The sequence below is a fragment of the Elephas maximus genome, chromosome 1, assembly GCF_024166365.1.
Source record: "Elephas maximus indicus isolate mEleMax1 chromosome 1, mEleMax1 primary haplotype, whole genome shotgun sequence".
In the NCBI taxonomy this organism is placed as follows: Eukaryota; Metazoa; Chordata; class Mammalia; order Proboscidea; family Elephantidae; genus Elephas; species Elephas maximus.
The window spans coordinates 27,193,959-27,216,651 of record NC_064819.1 but is presented as its reverse complement, the minus strand read 5'-3'; the positions used below and the strand labels follow the sequence as shown (position 1 = coordinate 27,216,651).

Here is a 22,693-nt window from a genome sequence, read left to right as displayed (position 1 = left end):
GGGATCTCCTGCCTGAGTCTCTGCAGAATGAAGCCAGCTGATGGATTAGAACATGAGCAAGGCAGCATGACCTAGGAGAATCAACACTACACCCAGCATAGTTCAGAGACTTAATTGCTATGTGACTTTGAATCACTGCGGATTCCATTTAGACAAGGGGAAGGAGGTGGAAAGAAGGAAAAAAGAATTCTGCTTTAAACATAATATTATAATTGAGACACGAAACCTCTCCTGGAGATAGATACAGAAGGCATTTTTCCCACCTACCTCCTTTATAATTGAGGAGACTCCGTGGCACAGTGGTTAGGAGCTACGGCTGCTAACCAAAAAGTCAGCAGTTAAATTCACCAGCCACTCCTTGGAAACCCTGTGGGACCGTTCTACTCTGTCCCATAGGGTCACTATGAGTCAGAATCGACTCGATGGCAACAAGTTTTCGGTTTGGGTTTCTTTTGCAATACAGTAAAAAAAAAAGTTGTCAAAAAAAAAAAAAAAAAACTCGATTAAAGTGACCAATCCTGAGTATCAGGCATTATTATTACAAAATCTTAAAGGCACGTATAATGTAGGTCTTACATTTTTTCCTTGAGGGTCATAAAACCCTCAAGTTGAGAGAAACTTTAGCAATAGCCTGGTTGTCACGTGAGTTGGAGCCCTGGTGGCACAGTGGTTAAGAGTGGCTGCTAACCAAAAGGCTAGCAGTTCGAATCCACCAGCCACTCCTTGGAAATCCTATCGGGGGCAGTTCTATTCTGTCTTAATGGATCACTATGAATTGGAATCAACTCAACAGAAGTGGGCTAGTTTTTTTTTTTTGTGACTTGCCCAAGGTCCCACAGAACAGCAGAATCAGAAACAAGTTACATACACCTGTCTCCCAGACCCGCTCTCTGTAAGTGGAGGAACATACTGACTGTAAGATAGTAAAGGATCTCTGGAGAGATAAAATGTCTATTTGTAAGCCATTATTTTAATAAGCTTTAGATAACTAGAAGTTTGAGGTCAGAAGATAACTTAAGGCCATCAGAAGATAACTTAAGGCCATCCGAAGTTGGCCAGGTTGGACTCGGGCACGCTAAAGAATTCTGTCCTTCTGGCAGTCAGCTACGCTGGTGAGCACATGCCAGGCCTGTGATTTAAGGCAGTCTCAGGTTCCAGCCCCCTCTGAAGCCTGACTCCAATTTGCAACAAGCAACAAGCAGGGTCCATGCCTGAACATAAACTTGTAATCAGAGATGCGAGACCCAGGATGGGATCTTAGGCATGATTTACTTCAGTCCTCTTACTTTACAGATGCAGAAATGGAAGCCCAGACTGGAGGATGGGAGGGCTGCTGGCAGAAGGTCACTTGGCATTTTAGGAAGCAGTGTGGCATGGTAAAAAGGGGGTGCTTTTGTGCGATGGCTGGGTTCCAAATCTGGGCTCTGCCACTGACTAGCTGAGAGACCCCAAGTAAGCCACTTGTCCCTGAGCATCAATGTCCTAATTCTATAAAATGGGGGAGAGGGGAGGAATTACACTGCCTAAATCCCAAGACTGTTATGACAATTAAATGAATGAAAATTGTGAAAGTGATTTTTAAACAAGAAGGACTATTCACACTTTAATTAATGTAAACATTAAACTACCATAGTCCATGTTTTCCAAGCACCTACTGTGTGCCAAGGGTTTCACTTACATCTTTTGCTTTAATTTCTGGAACAACCTTGGGAGGACTCTCAACCAACAACTATATGCTTGGAGCAGGGTTTAAACACAGTCACATACACAGCAGGATTTAAATGATTGCTCACACCTGGTAGCTTCAACTCTACAATCCAGAGCCCTAGGCTTGAGTTCCATTCTCAGTCCATGCCTGGCTCACTCTTATCTCCTTTACTCATTTATAATGAATGGGTGGCTGCCACCTGTTGAAGGCAGAGCATTCTCCCTCATGTTTGTTCGCCCCAGTATACAGCATGGTTGTTGTTGTTGGGTGCCCTTGAGTCAATTCAGACTCATAGTGACCTGATAGGACAAAATAGAGCTACACCATAGGGCTTCCTAGGCTGTAATCTTTACATGAGCAGATCACTAGGTCTTTTTTTCTCTTGCGGAGCTGCTAGTGGGTTCCAACCACCGACCTTCCGGTTGGCGTGGTGCTTTGCATAAAGTAACTTCTCAGTTAAAAATACACACACACACATCTGTGTGTGTGTGTTGTGTGCATATATATATATATAATATTGCTTCTCATTATGTATATATGTGTATGTATGTATATATGTACGTATATACATAATGAGAAGCAATATGATAGATAAGTTACTTTCTTTTTCTTTTATAACTTCATTGATGGATGAGTGGGAAAAGATCTTTGATTTATAACTCAGATCCATCAACTTTCAGCTGAGGCAGGAGAAGATAGGGCTGTTCCAAGATAACTAAGCCGTATAGAAAAACTAAGTTTTAAATGTTTTCACACGAGAAGTTGAGTCTGTAAGACATTATAATCCAGCCAATTTTTGAGAGCTCTTTCCACTTGTTTCTATGAACACGTTTTCTAATAGCCTTTCACCACATTGATTGATCTGCCCAGATATAATTTTTAGGACCTTCCCTTATCAGCCAATCCTAATATAGCCTTATCCCATTGCCAGTTAAACAAACCCCTTTGACAAATGATAAGATGTTGCTGGTCTTTTTCAGTCTCCCCTCATGAGGGGACTTGTTTCTTAATAAGAGCCTGTGCTTTAAAATTAACATCCTTGGTGCAGAAATGACTGCCCCCTCTTTCCAGGGTTTGTGACCCATAAGGTTTTCATTGGATAGATCTTTTTTCTAATAGCTGCAACAATGGGCTTGAACATGCTGGCAATTGTGAGGATGATGCTGGACGAGGCTAAATTTTGTTCTGTTGTACATAAGGTCACCTGCCCCAAGTCGGAGTTGACTCATTGGCATCTAACAACAACGACAATTTTCATTCTGACAACGTTGCAGCCTTTCCTCTCTGTGGCTGATCACATTTTCAAAGATGGCAGCAACAGTCTCTCCCATACCACACGCTCTTCTAGAAACTTAACACTCCTCCTACAGAAAGGTAGAGTCTAAGTCTCCTTTGAACCTGGATGGAGTTGCGACTTGCTTGGAATCGTTTCAATACAGTGTAAGTGATGCTGCGTGACTTCTGACACTATGTCATAAAAGGTGCTGATGCAGCTTCCTCCTTGGTCACTAGAACACTCACACTTGGAGCCAGGGGCGGATTACCCAGTGAGCAAGTAAGCACGGGTTTACTTGTGCTTACTTCCTAACTTGTAGTGAACAATTTTCACCTCTGTGGTGAAAAACATGTGAAATCGTTCAGTGTGGTGAAAAACATGGGAAACTACCTTGCTCACTGGATAATCTGTCCGTGTCAGAGACTATAAATTTGAAAACTGGCTTTGATTCCATAGGAAGGTGCTGTGGGGCTGGGAGAGATACAGATGTGAGGCATACCTAGAAGCAGAATCTTTGATGTGAAAAAATGTGAAATTGTTCACTACAGGTGATCTGGTAAGCAAGGTACCTTGCCTATTGGATAATTCACCCCGGCTTAGAGCCCTGAGCTGCCAAGTAGGCAGTCTGACTGCCCTGAGGCCGCCATGCTGGGAGGAAGCCCAAACTGGCCCAGGCAGAGAGATCACATGGAGGGGCTCTGAGAGGTGCCCAGGCAACCACCAAACGCCAGCTACTTCAGTACCTCCCTCTGAACTGTTCCAGTTCCAGCCATTGTCTGTAGCCACATGAAAGCCCCTGAGCCAGGAAGGCCAAGCCTGGTCCCTTCCGGGTTCCTGACACACAGTTCAAACTGGTAAACTTTGGGGTGATTTGTCATCAAAGGTAGTAACTGTAACATTCCCCTTCTCCATCTTGTTACCAAATCTGGTTACAGCAGCACAGTCAGATGTTGGGGTATCTCTAGTATCAAAGGAGAACACTCAACTGTGCTCCTTTCATCTATGTGTTAATAGTAGTGTCCTTTGGCTCTGCCACTTACCAGATGGAAGCCCTTAGGAAGGTCACAACATCTCAGGTAGAGCTTCCCTCATCTATAAAAGACGAATAAGAATGACTGCCCAATAGGACACTCTGTGAGGGCTCTACAGATGTTTATTATCACTTCATTGTATGATACTCCACGTTTCCTTAAGAATGCTCACATAAACTGCCTTGTTTTAATCTTTACAACAACCTTGTGAGGCAGCAGGGAAGGTGTCATCATCCGTCTTGCACAGTTGGGGAACATGACATCCTGAGAGGCTGAACAGCTTAAGTAGGTCCAAAGAGCGTCTGATCCAGTTAGTACCAGATTTTAGACTTTCTGCTTTCTGGAGATTGGTTCTGATCTGCAGAATTCCACAATACATCAAGCTTCCTAACTTGGGTTAACTTATTTTCCACTTCTTTCCTGTCTTTCTTCCCTAAGACCCTGCTCTTCTGCCCCACCAGCCTACTCCCTGTCTTCAGCTCTCCCAATATCGCACAATATCACAGCCTTAACATGACACCTTGGTCCATCCCTCTCAAAGGAACATGGGATGTACCCTCTTGGGAAGGACACTGAATTGTTCTAAATTCTCCATGGACGACCAAGAGTTTAGATTTCAAATAGCCGAAGGCAGAATCCATATAGAGAATCCCTTCACAGACCTCATATATTGAGATTTTAACCAATCACATCAATCTTCTGGAGATGAGAAATCCAAACCTGGAAGGTCATTTAGTCTTACCTCTGACTTGCCCTCAATTTCACAGTGAGATTGTGGTTAAGCCTGGTCTCGACCTCCAGCGTTGTGGCTTAAAATCCAGTACTTGCTTTATTCCTTGCATTGCGCACAGGGAAGCATTTTGCAAAGGCTTTTCACCACTTCCAGTTAGTAGTGCTGCTCAACATGAAGCAAAAGCTGGCAAAGAGACATTGAAGAGACTTCAGTCTCCCATGGGAAGCTACGGGCCTCAACACACCCAGAATCCCAGGTAATACACCTGAGAAGTACAAATGCCAGAGGCCAAAGAAGAAGGTCTTGGAGTCCTACTCACTTCTCTTGGGTTAGCAAGTACTTTCAGAGCTTTGGGTGTAGTTTCAAAGGAGATTAACACCAATTATTAAGTGAATCTAAATTTTAGAAGCTGAAGGGGCACTAAGTCAGTGTATGTTCTCAGGACTATCAATTCCTCCAATTTCCTTTTTTTGTGAAGAAGAGATGAAATAGAAGTGGTGTGGAAAGCCAGCTCTACCAATTTCTACTGTGATCTTCTGGAAAATGACCTGATCTCTCTGCACTCCAGCTTTTTCATCTGTAAAATAGGGATAACGGTAGTCACCTAAAGGGATTATAATGAGAATTAAATTAGATAGTGTGCATGGAAAAGAACAGCCCTACATGTTGAACTAAGTGGTTGATAATTGTTACTTCCCTTCCAGCTCTCTACTCTTGCATCCTAATCCTCTCTGCTCCTCTGACCAAATTCTCCAGACTATTGCTTGGTTCTTTCTGATCCTAACCAAGTCAGAGAAGATTACTGAGGTTGTGGTACATAAACCAGTCTGAGGGATGAGGATGAGGTTTAGGTAAATTGAGGTTTTAATATTGAGAAAGATAACTACCCATAACTAGTGGTAGTTTCCATTTTTCGGTGGCAAGATGCAGCAATCATGGGTTTGCAGTAAAGCACAGCTCCTCTGCCCTTAGTAGTCTTGTGGCTGAAAAATGTTTTAAAAGCCCCTTGTTTACATATGACCCTGTTACTGATTAGCAATGAGTCATTCCTATTTTTTAGTTCCGGAAAGAGAAAGGCAAGTGAAATCTGCCCCTCCTCCCTATCTCTAAATGGGTGATATTACTGAAAAATTATTTAATGCCTTCACAGCATCTGGGTTTTATATTTTTAGGCTCATATTGAAAGCACAAGTTCATGGATAATCCAGATGTCCAAAATGCAATGGCCAACTGGATACTCTCCTTACAAAGCTTTGTTTTCTCTTGTCTAGCATCATACTGTTTGTCACTTGGCAAACAAAAATGATAAGTCAGGAAGAGATTAAGATGGGAAATTGTATGTTTCTAAAATAATATTAATGATGATAATAACAGAGGTTTCACCTGTAGTGCATTTGTCTTAGGCAGGGTTCTCTAGAGAGGTAAAACCAGTGAAGCTTATACATGTAGAGAGAGATTTATCTCAAGGAAATGGCTCACACAGTTGTGGAGGTTGGAAAGTCCCGAGTCTGTGGGTCAGGCATCAGGCTGGAGGTTTCTCCTGACTCACGTAGCTGCAGGAGCTGATGAACCCAAGATTGGCAGGTCAGTCAGCAGGCCATTGGCTCATGGGCTGTGCAGGCTGATGAATCTAAGATTGGCAAGCAATATGGCAGGCTGCTGGTTCAGGTGCCAAGAACCAGAGGTCAGATGACGACACGCAGGATGTAGGATCTAGAGTAAGTGACCAAGTTTTTCTAGAACATCCATATATATGTATGTATGTATACATATATGTGGCCAACCACCCTGTGAAGTAAGCATGGAAAGAAATTTTATCCCCAAATGATAGATGAGAAAATAGAGGGTCCAGGAGTTTAAATGACTTGCCCAGAGTCAAGCTAAATCTCCCGAGCCCAAGAGCTCCAGGAAGAGCTCCAGCCAACTCGAGGTGTGGAGGTGGTGAGTTTATCAGTTATAAATGCCAATAACGCATGAGCTGTGCGGAACCAGAAAGGACAGCTCCATACTAGCCCACCAAAGAAGGGGAAGCAGGTAGAAGAAAACCTGGATACAGCCACCACTCTGTCCTACAAGTTGGGAGGAAAAAAAGGAACCAGAGTGCTTGGGGAGGGGGGACCTTAAGGTAGAGGTGGTGTAGCAGTACCCTATTGTTGCTGTAAGAAATCATCACAAACTCAGTGGCTTAAAACAACACAAATGTATTCTCTTACAGTTTTGGAGGCCAGAAGTCTCAAATCAGTTTCCAGTTGTCTGCAGGGCTGATTCTTTCTGGATGTTCTAGGATAGAATCCGTTTCCTTGCCTTTTTCAGCATCTAGAGGCCATTTGTGAAGGGATCCCTGGGTAGCACAAACAGTTAGGCACTCAACTACTAGCTGATACGTTGGCAGTTGGAACCCACTCAGAGACACCTGGAAAGACAGGGTTAATGATCTGCTTCCAAATCACAGCTTTGAAAACATTATGGAGTACAATTCTACTCTGACACACTTGAGTCGCCATGAGTCAGTATCAACTGGACAACTGTCCGTATTCTTTGGCTCACAGCCCCTTTATCTTCAGAATGCTTCACTCCAATCTCTACTTCTATCATCAAATGGCCCCTCTCTAACTCTGACTCCTCCTCAATGCCTCTTAGAGGGACCCCTGTGGTTCCATTGAACCCACCTGGACAATCCAGGATAATCTCCCCATATCAAAACCCATAACTTAATTACATCTACAAAATCCATTTAACCACATAAGATAACATTCACAGGTTCCAGGAGTTAGGGCATGGACATTGCATGTGTGTTGGGGGTGGGGAGGGTTCTTTATTCAGCCTATCACAGGTGACAAGGTGCCAGGTGGGTGGTAGCAGCCTGTTTTTTTTTTTTTTTTTTAACTGTAAATGCATAACTTGTGTGGCCGTGTTTGTCTGCCTGAGAGTCGCGCTTGGTGCTGCCACCTGACACACAGGGGCCAGAATAGAACCCAAACCTTCTAATTCCAAGCAAAGCGCTTTTTCAGGCACATAGCACTCACCATCTCAAAACTATATTTACATTCATTTTTGCAAATAGCCCATTCTTGTACAGATTATCATTACTATTTGCATAATGCTTTAGAGTTTATTATTTACATGAAGCCATTTCAATCCCTACAATAACCCTCCGAGACAGTTATTATTAACACATTTTTACATATGAAGAAGCTAAAGCTCAGAGGGGTGAAGTGGTTTGCCCAAGGTCACCCAGCTGGGAAGGGCAAGACCTGAATGCAAATTCCAGAAGTTTCACCTCACTCAGGTCTAAATAATGAGTCTACAGTTACATCCATTTTACTAGCAGTGGTAGTTTTTCCTTTGGGAATACCCTGAAAGTAACTGGGATCTCCAGTGAGTTTTTGAGAAAAAATGAGCCAATAAATGTGAAAGTGCTTTGTGGCAATATGACTCAGTACGGCAGAAAGTTGTTGATGGCATTATTCTTATTATCATCATCATCATCATTATCATCTTCATCATCAAGTGCCCTGGAGACCAAGAGAACTCAAACAGGACAATAGCTCTACTTGCTGTGTTTAGAGCACTCCCCCCCCCCCCCCCCGCCACACTGCCTCATAGTCTCTGGGGACAGTGTCAAAATAATACATCTCAGAGTTTTGTGGTTTCTTGGCTACTGTGCATGTGGGGCTGGTGGGAGTGGGGCCCCGAATGGATATGCCAAGCTCCTGTCCCCTTTCAGCGAAACAAGGTGGCCCTCTGCTTGGTGAAACAGTAGTTTCCAGACAAATTCACTTGTTTTTTGTGAAAGGACATTGATCCTTCCAGAAGCATGGCGATATTTTGTTGTTTTTTCCCATCTTTCTTCTTTTGTTCTGATGAGACCATTGCTCTGCATTTCCAAAGCAGCTAATTTAGTGGGGAGGAGGGGTTGGGGAGGCAGGAGTTAGGCTTCCATGACAGTAAGATGCAGAGGGCTGTTGCATAGACTTGGCGGCTTTCTGGCAGGTGGAGCTCCACTTCTCCAGCCCTGCCCTCCCACCCCGCAACGTACACACAACGTTTTTAAGAGTATCACCAGCTTCTGAAATTTGTAACTTCAAAACCAGACCAGAGGACTCCTGAGAAGGAATAGCCAAGCCATCATCCAAATGTGGCTGAGCAGTCAGCCGCTACCACCTCATTTGAGTGAGACCGCCAAGGGCCTTCACGTGGGGCCCCACCACAGGAACACAATTAGGAAGTGCTCCCTGCCCCTCACAACGGCCACTCTCGCCACGGGGCCCGAGGAGGAAATAGAGGCAGGTGCATTCAAATCATCCTGGTTTGGCCAAGGGAAATGAAGTGCTAAAACTCAGCTTTGTCCCTCAATGAGGCAAGGTGGGGACAGGGAGGGGCACCCAGAGCCCTTTGGTCCATCTTCTTGGGAAGGAGTCTTGCTACTGTGGCCAGCCCAGGTACTCACGGTATTTGGCATCGGCGTTAGTTCTAGTATTCCATTGTCGTGGGACAAGAGGCAGTACATGTCTGGGACCTCTCTCCAATGCTCGGTTTCACCCATAGACACAGTTGCTTCTCAGACAAGTTCCCTCCACCTCAGATGCCTTCCCTGTTCCCCCATCCCTGATATCCCTACCTCTGTGGTTCAAGTCCTACCCACCCTTCGAGGCCCCACTCACAGTCTACCTCTTCTAAGAAGACTTCCCTCTCCCCTCTAGCTAAAAGTAATCTCCTCCTGTGCAGAACCATCTTTATCTCTCTTCTCAGATATTTATGTGTATCATTTTCAAAAATGAAAATAATTCCTCACCTATTAAGTCAGGCATCCTGCTAAGCACTTTCACACTTGCTGTTTAATTTGCTGTTTATCTCTCCCTAATGTTAGATAGAACTTATGGAAGACAGAGACCAGTCTGACTCATGGCTCCACTCCCCAGCAGTCACTAAGCTCTTAATACATAGTTATTAGGTTAATAATTTTAGAAAGCTATTTGAAAAAAATCATAATTAGTACAGACTTTGAAATAAACACAGAGTAACCAAATTATCCAAGTTCCGCTCCCGGTAGCCAGGGTGACTGCAGTGAGAACCTCCCCTTAGGGTTCTCCTACTCTGGATCTGAGAAGGGCCAGCAGAGCTTTACTTAGGGTGATCACAGGCAGATCAGCCAGAGGAATCTTTGTTAAGGGGGGAGCTGGGTGGGGAGTGCTAGGCATCTGTTTGAAGGCAAGATGGATGTAGGTACAAGAAAGTAAGTGAGGCTGGTATGGAAAGAATGAGCTGAGTCAAAAAGTTCAGAGCTGATGCCATAAGTGACATGAGGGCCATAGGGTTCTTAATCGTTTGGTAAAGAAGAAGGCCAATGAAAAGGAAAGAAACCCTTAATGAAATGGATTGATACAATAGCTACAACAATGGACTCAAAACATACCAACAGCCATGAATGATGGCACAGGATCAGGCAACTATAACCGCAGAGTTGTTAAAAAAAAAAATTTTTTTTTTTTTTTTGTGCAGGGTTCGGGGCCAGGTGCCTTAAAGGAGATGTACAGTGTAGAAAATATACCTGCTCCCACATCAGAGGTCTAGAAGAAGCTCCGCAGGCTCTCCTTTCCAGGGAACTGTGCCTGCTTTGAGGGAGTGCTTTTGCTATGGACCAGTGCTCCTCTTCCCCAGCCCTAGGGCCATGAGGATCTGAGAAGCAGCTGGGGAACCAAACAGGCACAGGAACAGAAGTCAGGAGTCTTGGTTCTCAGTATTTTCTAAACACATGGTCAGCACAGCCCCTCCTTTGCCTTTCCCTCCTGAGTCAGAACTTGAGGCAGCTCTTCTTGCCATGATTGGTCCAACCACCTGTGGACTAGACCCTTTCTCTTCAGCCTCCTTCCAGAACCTGCTTCATCAGTTATCCTCATTACTTCTTAGATCATCAGTCTCTCCTGTTTCTCGAACTCTTTTCTTTCAGCCTGTCAATGCCCTTGATTGGATCTCTCTAAATTCTCTCTCTCTTTTTTTTTTTTAATTGTGCTCTAGGTGAAGGTTTACAGAGCAAATTAGTTTCTCACTAAATAATTAATACACGTGTTGTTTTGTGACATTGGTTGCCAACCCCGCAACATGTCAACACTCTGCCTTCTCGACCTTGAGTTCTCCATTATCAACTTTCCTGTTCCCTCCTGCCTTTTTGCCTTTGCCCCTGGGTTGGTGTGCCCATTTAGCCTGGATCTCTCTAAATTCTTAAACATGTTTTTTTAATCCAGTAACTGATAAATCCCCCTCGTCTTCACAGAGAAACTTACTGAGTATGTGCTACAGTCTCATCACCTACCCTCCACTCACTACAACCTGGATCATAACACCACACACACACACACATACACACACACACTCACACACACATTCTCACACATATATATACACATACTTACACACACATACTCTCACACACATGCTCACACAGATGCTAACACACATACACACACATACACACACATATATACACACGTACTTACACACACACATACACACACACACATACTCATACACATAAATGAAAACCCTCTTTCTGAGGTCCCTGGTGAATTTCTCATTGTCAAATCAAATGATATCTTTGCAGTCTCCATCCTCCTCGCCCTATAGTGTTATTTGCACTGAAAATCAACTGCTTCATCAATCACAAAATCCTCTCCTGGTTCTCAGTCTCCATCACTGTCTTCTGCTGTATGCACTTTAATGTTGGGATTCTTGGATGTTCATCTACTCCCACCGCTCTGACCTGCCTGGGGAAACTCATTTAGTTCTAGAGCTTTAATTTCCATCTATATCCCGATGTCCCTCAAATCTGTGTCTCCAGCCTCTGCTTCTCCCCCAAACACCGAATTTATTTTCTAAATGCCTATCAACACCGCCAGTGGGGAGTTTTGCAGAAGCTTAAAACTCAACATTCCCAAAAGAGAATTCATTTTCCCCCACTTTTCAGGCTAATTTTATTAAAATTGTTTTACGTCCTTTGTGTTCAGCCCTGGTTAATGGCATTTACATGCACTCCACCTCTAAAGTTGAAAATCTTCGAGTCATTCTCAAATACTTTCTTTCCTCCATCCCCAGACACAGCTTTCCTTCATTCTCCCTGTCCCAAACCCTAGGAGTTTAACTGCAGAAATTAATAGCTCTCATCCTTCCTGCCCATCCATCCACAATGCCTTGGTCCAAGCACTCATTAGTTTTCAGCAGGACCACTGCAACATCTGCTTTCTCTCCTTCATATCTCCTTGGATTATCTTCTGAGAGTAAATCTAACCAAGACATGCTCTTGCTTAGGGATCCCTGTTGATGATCCATTGTCTACAGAATTAGACAAAACCCCTCGGCCTGGGCACATAACACCCTTTACAATCTGATCCCAAGCTTCATCTCTAGTTTCATCTCCCACCTCTCTACTCTACACAACCACCTTGAGCTTCTTACCTCGACATACCAGTTTGGGGCCTTTGCATATGCTGTTCCCTGTTTCAGGAATGTACTTCTGCCTTTCTCTGATTGGCAAACTCAGTCACGTTGCAAGACACAACTCGAATTTCACCTTCTTTGTGAGATGACCTCCCTTACTCCCTCCAGACAGAACTATTTGCTCTGCCCTGACCTCCCACTGCACTTGTTTGTTTCTTCATAATAACACTTACCACACTGTACCATAATTTTCATGTGTCAGTCACTCCATTATACTTTAAGATTCAGGAATTTAAGAACCTGCACTTATTAATTTTTTATATCCCCAGGGTGTAGCCCAAGAGCTGCTTCATAGTGAGCCCTTGGGAAAATGTGTATGAAATAAACCAGTGAACACACCCAGAGCTTCTCTACTCTAAAGGAAAGTACTTCACTGGTGTGAAATTAATTCTGGATGCTAGTCCCGGAACTATTGTTAATGTTAAAAAAAGGATGGACTTTTGATCATCAGATGTACTAGGGTTTGAATTCCATTTCCACAACTTATTAGCTGTGTGATCTCAGACAAGCAACTCCCAACTCTATGCTTCAGTTTTTTCATCTCCAAATGGGAATAATACCTTTTTTCATAGTGCTGTCATGAATTAAATTTGTAGCTGAGCATGCAAAGTGTTTAGCACAGGATCTAGTACCTGACAACTAGCCATGATGATTACCATAAATAAGCAGTATTGCCCTAGGTCAGTCCCTTCTTTTTCCTGGACCTCCTTGGAATCCCCATCTATAAAATGAGGGTTTACGCTATCATCTTTGAGGTTACCTCCAGCTCCATCCGAGCCCTGGTGGCTCAGTGATTAAGAAATTGGCTGCTAACCAAAAGGTCAGCAGTTCAAATCTACTAACCACTCCTTGGAAACCCTGTGGGGCAGTGCTACTCTGTCCTATAGGGTCTCTATGTGTCAGAATCAACTCAAAGGCAATGGGCAAATCTACAGGGTCACTCATTCGACCCTGGATTTTACCCTGCCTAGTTATTATTTTTTTGTTGTTATTAGGAAACCCTGGTGGCATAGTGGTTAACAGCCACGGCTATTAACCAGAAGGTCGGCAGTTCACCCTATTGGTTTCTTGGGAATGAGCTTTGGTCACTGTAATTACAGTCAGCTGTAGTAGAGCTCCTTGAGCATGCAAACTGTTTCCTGGTTTGTCCTTTGTTCCCCTGTAGTATTTGGGAATCCTTGGGTGGTGCAAACACTTAAAGTGCTCAGCTGCTAACTGAAAGTCTGAAGGTTCGAATCCACCCAGAGTCACCTCAGAAGAAAGACCTGGCCATCTACTTCCAAAAAGTCAGCCACTGAAAGCCTTATGGAGTACAATTCTACTCTGACACACATGGTGTCACCATGAGTCGGAGTCAACTCCATGGCAACTGATGGTAGTATCTGGCTCAGGGCTGGACACGCAGAAGATTCTCTGACTTTGGGAACTTATATCACAATCCCATGTTTGTCCCCAGCTCATTCTTATTAATGTCCTGTTAACATCTTAGTTTGAATGGTGGCCACTGCTTTTCATACAAAGAGCACACACGAGTCTATTTAAATTTCTTTGGATCCCCCCAGAGAGGAGGTGTCTTTCTCCACATTTACACATTTAAAATTTATTTTTGACATCTTAATGTGATTGGGAGAAAGATGTGGCAGTCTGCTTCGGTACAACCCTATGGGGCAGTTCTACTCTGTCCCGTAGGGTCGCTATGAGTTGGAATCGACTCAACAGTGATGGGTTCATATGTTAATTTTTGTTCTTGTAAAGTAATAGAGTAAAAAAGAAAAATAGCTGGTTGAGTTTCTTCCCCAGACATTACAAACAGGGAAAAGAGCCAATTCTCTGGAAGCCAGTTGTTCGGAGCAGGATTTGAGGTCTTGCTGAGTGAAATAATTAGGTACTTCTGAAGAATAAAGCAGCAGAGCATTATGGGAAAACAGCACACCCGGGCCACTCAGCTGAGCTCAGGCAGCTCTCCTGCTCCAGGGCAATAAGTCACTACAGAGTTCAATGCAGGGGGAAGAGGCACAAGCTTTGGGGTCATTCAGATCTGGGTTTAACCTCATTTCTTCCACTTACCAGTTGTGAGATTCAGGCAATTTCTTAAATTCCAGAAGACTCAGTTTCCTCATCTGCAAAATGAAGATAATAATAGTATATACTCATAGTGAAGTTGAGCAGATTAAAAGACATAATCCATAGGAGCACATAGTAGATATTCAATAAAAGTAAGTTCTTCACTATGATGAGAACATAAAAGTACAAGTAAAATGAAGCTTCTACATCATCTTCCCTACCTTGTTCCATGAAGGATATAAGATAGTTTGTACTGATGCTTCTAATATACCAAAGTAAAACGATGCAAAAAAAAAGGAAAAGAAAACGAGGTAAGAGAAACTAAAGCTGATAGAGTAAGATGGAGTAAAATAAAATAACGCACACAAAATCCTGTGGCCATGTTACAGGTGTATGACAGGGTTCAGTGTTTGTCAGGTAAACGTCACTCAGGAAAAGTCCATCTCTTCCTGACTGAAACACCAAAGAAATTTAATTTTTTTCTATAGCAGATTAGCAGTAAGAGACAAAAGACCCAACTTCCCTTCCCTTCTCAATGGTTATTTCACTGTGTGGCCTTGGAGAAATCACATACCATTCTGAGCCACCATCTCCTCATCTGTACACATAGAAAGTTGGACAAGGTAAACTCCAAAGTCCTTTCTAGTTCCAACACTTAATAACTTGATTCTCTTCTGCCAAATGTCTATAACCTCTTCCAAGGGTTTGCAATTTATGTGATATCCTCATTGAAATTCTTCAGTGTACTCTAGCAAAACTAGTTCTTCATTTGGAAATGTAGGGTTTTTTTTTCCCTTCAATCCGGTGGTGGGCTTCATGACAAAACTTATGGAACTGACATTCCCAGTGTAATAACCAGTTATTACTTAAGCAAACCTTGCAATGGAGTCATTGGCAGCAATTAATGCTAACTGGGGCAGACCTGGGTTTCTTCAGAGTAAAACCAATTGCCATCAAGTTGACTCTGACTTTTGGTGACCCCATGTATTATGTCAGAGTCGAAATGAGCTTCGTAGAATTTTCAATGGCTCACTTTCCAGAAGTAGATCACCAGGCCTTTCTTCTGAGGTGCCTCCAGGTAGACTCGAACCTCCAGTCTTGCTATTAGCAGCCAAGCATATTAACCATTTGCACAACCCAGGGACTTCTTATTCAAAGTAAATGTAGTTTATTCTCAGCTTTTGCTTCTTCATACTAAACTCCTCATTGCTTTGTCCTTTCATGACATACTTGATATGCATTTTTTCCATGATTTCCTTTTTCTCTTTAGTCACGTCTTAGGGCCTGAGTAATGGAGAGCCTAGCAAGAGGCTGGTAAAAAGGTTGCCATATTCTGCTGGTGAGAATCAGCTGAGCATCCTTTCAGTTCATAAGAACATAACTCTGGTCTGGCTCTTTAGCCATTTCTTCTTGATTTGTATTCCTATCATATAACAGAAGTTCAGTAGCTTTTATTTAGGTGGGAGGTCAGAATGGAGAGAAGGGATATTAGGGATGCTTTATCCTCTACAACGTCTCCCTCACCCACCACTGTCTTCTCTGAGCCTACCGTTTTCAAGCCTCCATCTTCTCTCAGCAGGAAAAAATCAACCCCTCTCCTCTGACTTTACCTCCTACTTCTTCCCTCACGTGCCCTCTGAGCCTTTCCCGGATTCTGAGTACCCTTGCTCAGGGCTAGCCCTCAGCAGGGTAAGAAATCCACCCAAGGACACATAGCCACTAAGAGAGAATCAAGGCTCAAATTCCAGTCTGCATAACCTCAAAGCCAGCAATTTAATCCCTGCTATTAAACTGAATCTCCAATAGAGTTTTATACTAAACTCTTCCACGAGGACATTCTCGGTTTCTCTATTAAAATATATTTTTGTCTTTTTTTGTGCCTCTGAAGCCCTCTGATTATACCATTGGTCCCCAAAGTGGTCTGCACAGTGGAATCACCTGGGGGTCTTTAAAGATTCCAAAGCCCAGGACACACCCCAAATCAGTTAAATCAGAATTTCTCTGAAGGTGAGACACAGCCATCAATATTTTTTGAAGCTCCCTAGGTGATTCAATGGGCAGACATACTAGTTATAACACTTAACCTAAATCAGCCTTGTATTACAATTACTAATTTACCTGTAGTTATAAACTGCAAGCTACTTGAGGGCAGCACCTTTGGGTCTCCCAAAGCACCAACCAAATAGGAGTAGCTCAGTGAATATTACTGAATGATCACATTTGTCCCATTTAGGCTCTATCAATTTAAAAGAACACGGACAACTTGGCAAGGATCCAAATGACAGGACTGGCAATGCCTGAGGTTTGCAGAGCAGGTCCTAAAGTAGAAAAAGCCAAGGAATTGTGTTTGCTTAGGGTAAAAATAGAGGATGCTGATAAAGCTCTGAACAATTCTCTCCAAATCATAAGAAAAGTAAACCAGGAACGGCAAATCCTTGTTTTGAATCTCTGCTAAGGAGTCAGGTCTAACCAACTCCTAGTGACCCAGAATGGAAAACTCTGGAATGGTGACCATAGAAAGCCAAAGAATCGTTCTTCTTAACAGAGATTTAAGGAAGGATGAGACCATGTGTTTCTTTCAGTTCTTAACTGAAGATTGGGTAAAACTTCCAGTAGAGCTATAAAGAAGATTTTATTTTCTCAAGTTGGCAATGTGGTGAGTTCCTGATTCTCTCTGGGAATTACAAAACAATCTATTGTATTGGGTCCAGGCTATAAATTCAGGCTTGCAGATTGCTCAGAAGACAGTTCGAGAAAGCAAAGGCAGATTGTCCAATCTGGCCGCTCTGTGTGCCAGGAGTTATTAATTATGTCTGTTCTAATAACAAGAGCTAAGAAGCAGCAAACTCAAAACATGCAGGGAAAACAAAACAAAATAAGATGGTGGTTTGCCTTAATGACAGGAAGTATGAGGCAGCAGCTACAGCACCAGGCTGGGTAAGCTGAGTACAAGTCCTGCCAGCAACAGATTTCAGCTGCAACTGGGCATAATCATTATAGTAGCCACAGAGGTCATGGAATCCCAATGGACCCTCCAACATCTGCCTAGTGACCGATGAGGTCACCTTCTTTTCTCTGCTTCTCTGGGGTGGGTGTGGGAGGATAGGGAAATCATTGAAAGAGACTAATCAGAATTTGCTGCAATCGTAGGTTATCAGAGATGAAAGGGACCTTACAGACCAAATAAATCATCCAAACTTACCCCTTCCTACACATGAGGAAACTGAGTTTCAAAGAAGGTAAATGACATAACCCAAGTCACAACAATGGCTGAGTAGGACCAGAGTTTCCACCATCCATCCCTTACTGGTCAGTGTTAGGCTTCCTTTCTTCTCCCCTAAGAAACTGACTTTCCTTAGAATCCTATCAGCTCCCTGAATCACCAGCAGCCCCACCTAGGCAGATACCTAGATGTTTAGCCTCTATCTTAGTTGTAGCCCTGGATCAGCTCTACTTGCTGCTCCACCCTTCTTAGGGCTCTTCTCACACCCTAAGTCTTATAAATTCAGGCTCCAAGGCGCTATGCCATTTCTGCCAAATGGTTTATGAAAGCTGCTACTTGGTAGGGCATGGATCATTTTACCAATGAAGCCTGTGTAGGGTTGATTAAACAAAGGAGAACCATTAGATTTCCCTGAGGGTGTCAACCCCTGATCCACATACCAGCCTGCTGCCTAAGAGGTCTCTAAGCCCAAAACCTTGGAGAGTTGTGCTTTTCTTTGACCCAAGGGACGCTGAAGGCAGTGTCTTAGTTTCTAGTGATGCTGTAACACAAATGTGACAAGCAGGTGACTTTAAAGAATAGAAATGTATTTTCTCACAGTTCTGGAGGCTAAAAGTCCAAATCAGGGTCTCAGCCATGGGCATTCCTTGGTTCCTCGATGCCGCTTATATGGCATCTGTCCTTCCGCATGTGTGTGTGGATGTGTCTGTGTCCGTTCTGTCTTTTTTTTTTTTTAACTCAGAAGTGATTAGATTTAGAACCAATCCTTGTTTCTTATGACCTAATTAACATAACAAAGAAAACCCTGTTTCCAAACAGGATTACATCCGTAGGTAGGAGGTCCAGGATTTCAACCCATATTTTGGGGGGACACTGTTCAATTCATAGCAGGCAAGGACTACATCTTACTCGTTTTTATATCCTGCCTGTCACTTGGGGGATGCCTAGCACATTTTAATAAATGAATAAGCCCAACACTTAAAACAAGAAATTTGCTAACTGAAACTCACCCAGAGGACAGCAACCGGGTCTGTGAGAAGATGAACATTGAATAGATAAAGGATGGCTTAAGAAATGAGATACCTAACCTGAAGAAGAAAAGTCCCATTGGAAAAATGATTATCATCTTCGAATAGCCAAAAGGCTATCTTTGGGAGGATAAGGAATCTAGTATAGTTGCTTTGGAACCACTCCGACTCACGGTGACCTCATGTGTGTCAGAGTAGAGCTCTGCTCCCCAGGGTTTTCAATGACTGATTTTGGGGAAGTAGATTGCCGAGTCTTTTTTCCGAGGTACCTGAGGGTGAACTCAAACCTCTAACCTTTCTGTTAGCAGTTGAGCACGTTAACCATTTGAACCACCCAGGGACTCCATGAGGAATAAGAAAAGGTGACTCTAGGGAAGAAAGCTCCAGATGAACCTAAGAAGATGTTTTGGAAAAGGAAGCAAGCAACCTGTCTCCAGTGAGGACCCCCTTTTGATAAAAATGTAGAAGGGAGGAGAGAATTAGCAAGGAAGATAGCTTGGCTTATGGCTTCTAAGTGTAAGGAACCTGGACCACTTTGGAAGAGAAAAGGTTTGGTAGCATTTTTACTGGAGGAATAGGGCAAATAATGTGGTAAGTTGACCCCAAGACAGCAAACAGAAAAAAATTGGGTTAGAGGGTAGGCCAAGCCTGCTTGACCCTCTTGAATTCCCTTTATAAAAACAGTGCTGATTATCGAGGGCTTCTATTCGCCAAGTGCGGTATTATAACTTCAGCCTGACTGATGATAATCCTCAGACAGCAACAATCAGGAAGCCCTATTTCATACAAGTCAACTTGAAAAAATAAAGGAAATTGACTTTTAAAAACATGTTGGCAAAGTTTCTGCGAAACTGGCACACCCGTGCATGGAGCACAAACTGAAACAATTCTTTTGGAGAGCCATTTGGCAATAGTTTTCAAAAGCCATAAAAATTCAACTGATAATCCCATTCCTAGGGGTTTACCCTACGGAAAATAACTTTAAAGAAGACAAAAAAAAAAAAAACCCTATATGTTCAAAGCTCTTTGAAATATCAAGACCTGGAAAGAATTCAAATTCCCAACAATTTGGGAATGGTTAAATAATTTATGATATATTAACTCCATGGAAAATTATGTAGCCTTTAAAATGATAAATGGGAAGACTCTGCAGCAATGTGAAAAGTATATAACAAATAACATTCAAGGAAAAGAGTAGAACACAAAATTGTACATGTGCCCTGATATATATATATATTTTTTTCTTTGTCAAGTTGATTCTGACTCATAGCGACCCTGCAGGACAGAGTAGAACTGCCCCATAGGGTTTCCAAGGCTGTAGTCTTTACAGAAGCAGGCTGCCACATCTTTCTCCTGAGGGATGGCTGGTGGGTTCCAACTGCCAACCTTCCAGTTAGTAGCCAAGAGTTTTAACCACTGTGCCACTGGGGCTCCTGTGTCAGATTACAACTCTGTAAAAAGACTTATGGCTAGAAATTGAAAGAGACAACAGAGAAATATTTTTTTTAATGTTGCTTTTTTATGAGTTTTTCTGTATAGCCATTGTTTATATATTTTTTTTTCAAAACTGCAACAGAGAAGAACTCAGTCTCGCTAGGTAAATTTGAAGCTCTTAGCGTGTAAGTTAGAAAACAACTTAGAAGTCATTGACCGACATTCTCATTTTACAGTCAAGGAAACTGAAGCCCTCACCAAGGCGACCTGTATGTCCTATAACTAGCTAATAACCAAGCAGGGATAAGAACATAGAGACTTAGAGGAGGAAATCCTTGGAAGGTTACTTTCTATAGACTGATAGTGTGTGAAGGCGCATCGGATGAAGGGAGTAAGAAAAAATAAAGGGGATCATCTAATAGAAATTTTCAGGTGTGGGGAGCAAACTCTGTTAAGAACATGACCCCATTTTCTCGTAAATGAAGACTAGCTCTGATTCACTCATTGGGTATAGTGACTCTGACAAAGGAGGATCTGTTTTTTTGTGGAATCAAATATGTTTTGCCTCCATCTGACTGAAATGGACCAAAATCACAACACTCAAGTATGGCACACTTGTAGTGGGTTGCTCTGATTTTTTATTACCTGGGCAAGAGCAAAAGACAAAACAAATCCTCTCCAAATTTATTGCATGAATTCCATGTCACACACCCTGCCAGAATCACATGGCCTCTTCCCCTTCCCAGGCTCTGGTGATCTGGTAACATTCCAGTCAGGGGACAGAAAGGAGCCTGCTGCTGGCTTCATCACCGAATCCACAGACTACACCTGTGTCACTACCTTCAATAGTCATCAAATTAGTTCCTTCCTCCCCAACCTCTTTACTACTTTCTGAGGTCAGGGTCTCGTCAATCGTTCCATGAACTCTTTTTGGGCACCTGCTATGTCCCAGGCACTGTGCGAGGCCTGGAGATACCATCGTGACTAAGACACACACAGCCCCTGCTCTCATGCACTCTCACTCTAGGAGTGGAGACAGACAATTAGCTTCAAACAAATAAATAAAGATGGTGATGCTGTTGCTATCGAGTCAACCCCAACTCATGGTGACGCCATGCACGATGGACAGACATGCTACCCCGTTCTGCACCATTCCCATGATGGGTTGCTGATCAGACCATTGTGATCCATAGGGTTTCTTTGGCTGAATTTTAGAAGTAGATCATCTGGCCTTTCTTCCTAGTCTGCCTCGGTCTGGAAGCTTCCCTGAAACCTCTTCAGCATCATAGCAACACACAATTCTCCACTGACAGACGGGTTCAGGCTGCACATGAGGTGTATTGGTGGAGAACTGGACCCAGGTCTCCTACATGGAAGGCAAGACTTCTACCGCTGAACCTTCGCTGCCTTCTAAAATAGCTACCCTACAGGACAGAGTGGAGCTGCCTTATAGAGTTTCCAAGGGGTGAATGGTGGAGTCAAACTGCCAGCCCTTTGGTTAACAGCTGTAGCACTTAACCACTACGCCACCAACCAGAGATCTGTGGTAGAGAGGAACCAGGTGGGGGACAGGAGTATGAGTATGGAGGATTATAAGCAAGGGGGTGACATGATCTGGTTTACTTGTTTAAAAGGTCACTATAGCTGTCCTTAGTGACCTTTTAAACATATAAATCAGATCATGTCACCCCCTTGCTTATGGCTGCCTTGGAGCCCTGATGGCACAGTGGTAAAAAGATTGGCTGCTAAGCAAAAGGTTGGCAGTTCAAATCCAGTAGCCACTTCTTGGAAAACCTATGGGCAGTTCTACTCCGACCTCTAGGGTCACTGCGAGTCAGAATCGACTCAACAGCAATGGGCTTGGTTTACAGGTTTTATGGTTGCCTTTATTTCTTGAACAATTGCAATAGCTCCCTCAGCAACAGTCTCTAACTTTTCTTGGCCAAAGAGTTCTTTCCAAGATGTAAATTTGATGTGACATCCCTCAATTTGAAAACTTTCCAAAGCCCTCTATCACCCCCAAGATAAAGCTCCAGCACTCAGCCCAGCCATCAAGGTCTTGACAAGAAAAAAGACCAGACTTAGTGGTCTGACTGAGACTAGAAGGACCCTGGTTGTCATGGTCCCCAGACCTTTTGTTAGCCAAAGACAGGAATCATTCCCAAAGCCAACTCTTCAGACAGGGATTGGACTGGACAATGGGATAGAAAATGATGCTGGTGAAGAATGAGCTTCTTGGGTCAAGTAGACACAAGAGACTATGTTGGCATCTCCTATCTGGAGGGGAGATGACAGGGCAGAGGGGGTCAGAAGCTGGCTGAACAGACATAAAAAAGAGAGTGGAGGGAAGGAGTGTGCTGTCTCATTAGGGGTAAAGCAATTAGGAGTATATATATAGGGGTATATAGCAAGGTATATATAAATTTTTGTACAAGAGACTGACTTGATTTGTAAACTTTCACTTAAATCACATTAAAAATTAAAAAACAAACGAAAAAAAGATCTCCGCAAGAGGTTTCCACATTCCTGCATCTTTCCTGCCCCCGCCCCACACACCCTCTCCAGGAATCCCACAGGACTGCTCACTGTTCTCTTGGCATTAGATTGGGCATTCATGAAAATCATTCTCACTCCGTGATCCACTTCCTCCTTTCCTTGTTTATAGAACTCTTTCTCTTCCTTTAAGGTTTTGCTTGAATGTC

At 43.1% G+C, this 22,693-nt stretch overlaps 1 long non-coding RNA gene across 2 annotated transcripts in view; it reads right to left on the bottom strand.

Moving 5' to 3' along the window:
- Nucleotides 1-22,693, bottom strand: part of LOC126064237 (uncharacterized) — a 49,466-nt gene that overhangs the window by 12,160 nt on the left and 14,613 nt on the right. Inside the window, exons 1-4 of one of the 2 annotated variants that reach the window (XR_007514576.1) lie at nucleotides 14,671-19,531; nucleotides 14,310-14,362; nucleotides 6,962-7,089; nucleotides 4,025-6,461 (exon numbers count right to left, since the gene is read on the bottom strand). This is a non-coding gene — a long non-coding RNA (uncharacterized LOC126064237). Of the gene's footprint in view, nucleotides 1-4,024; nucleotides 6,462-6,961; nucleotides 7,090-14,309; nucleotides 14,363-14,670; nucleotides 19,532-22,693 lie in introns of those variants that run through there. The other variant, XR_007514508.1, reaches the window with a different exon arrangement.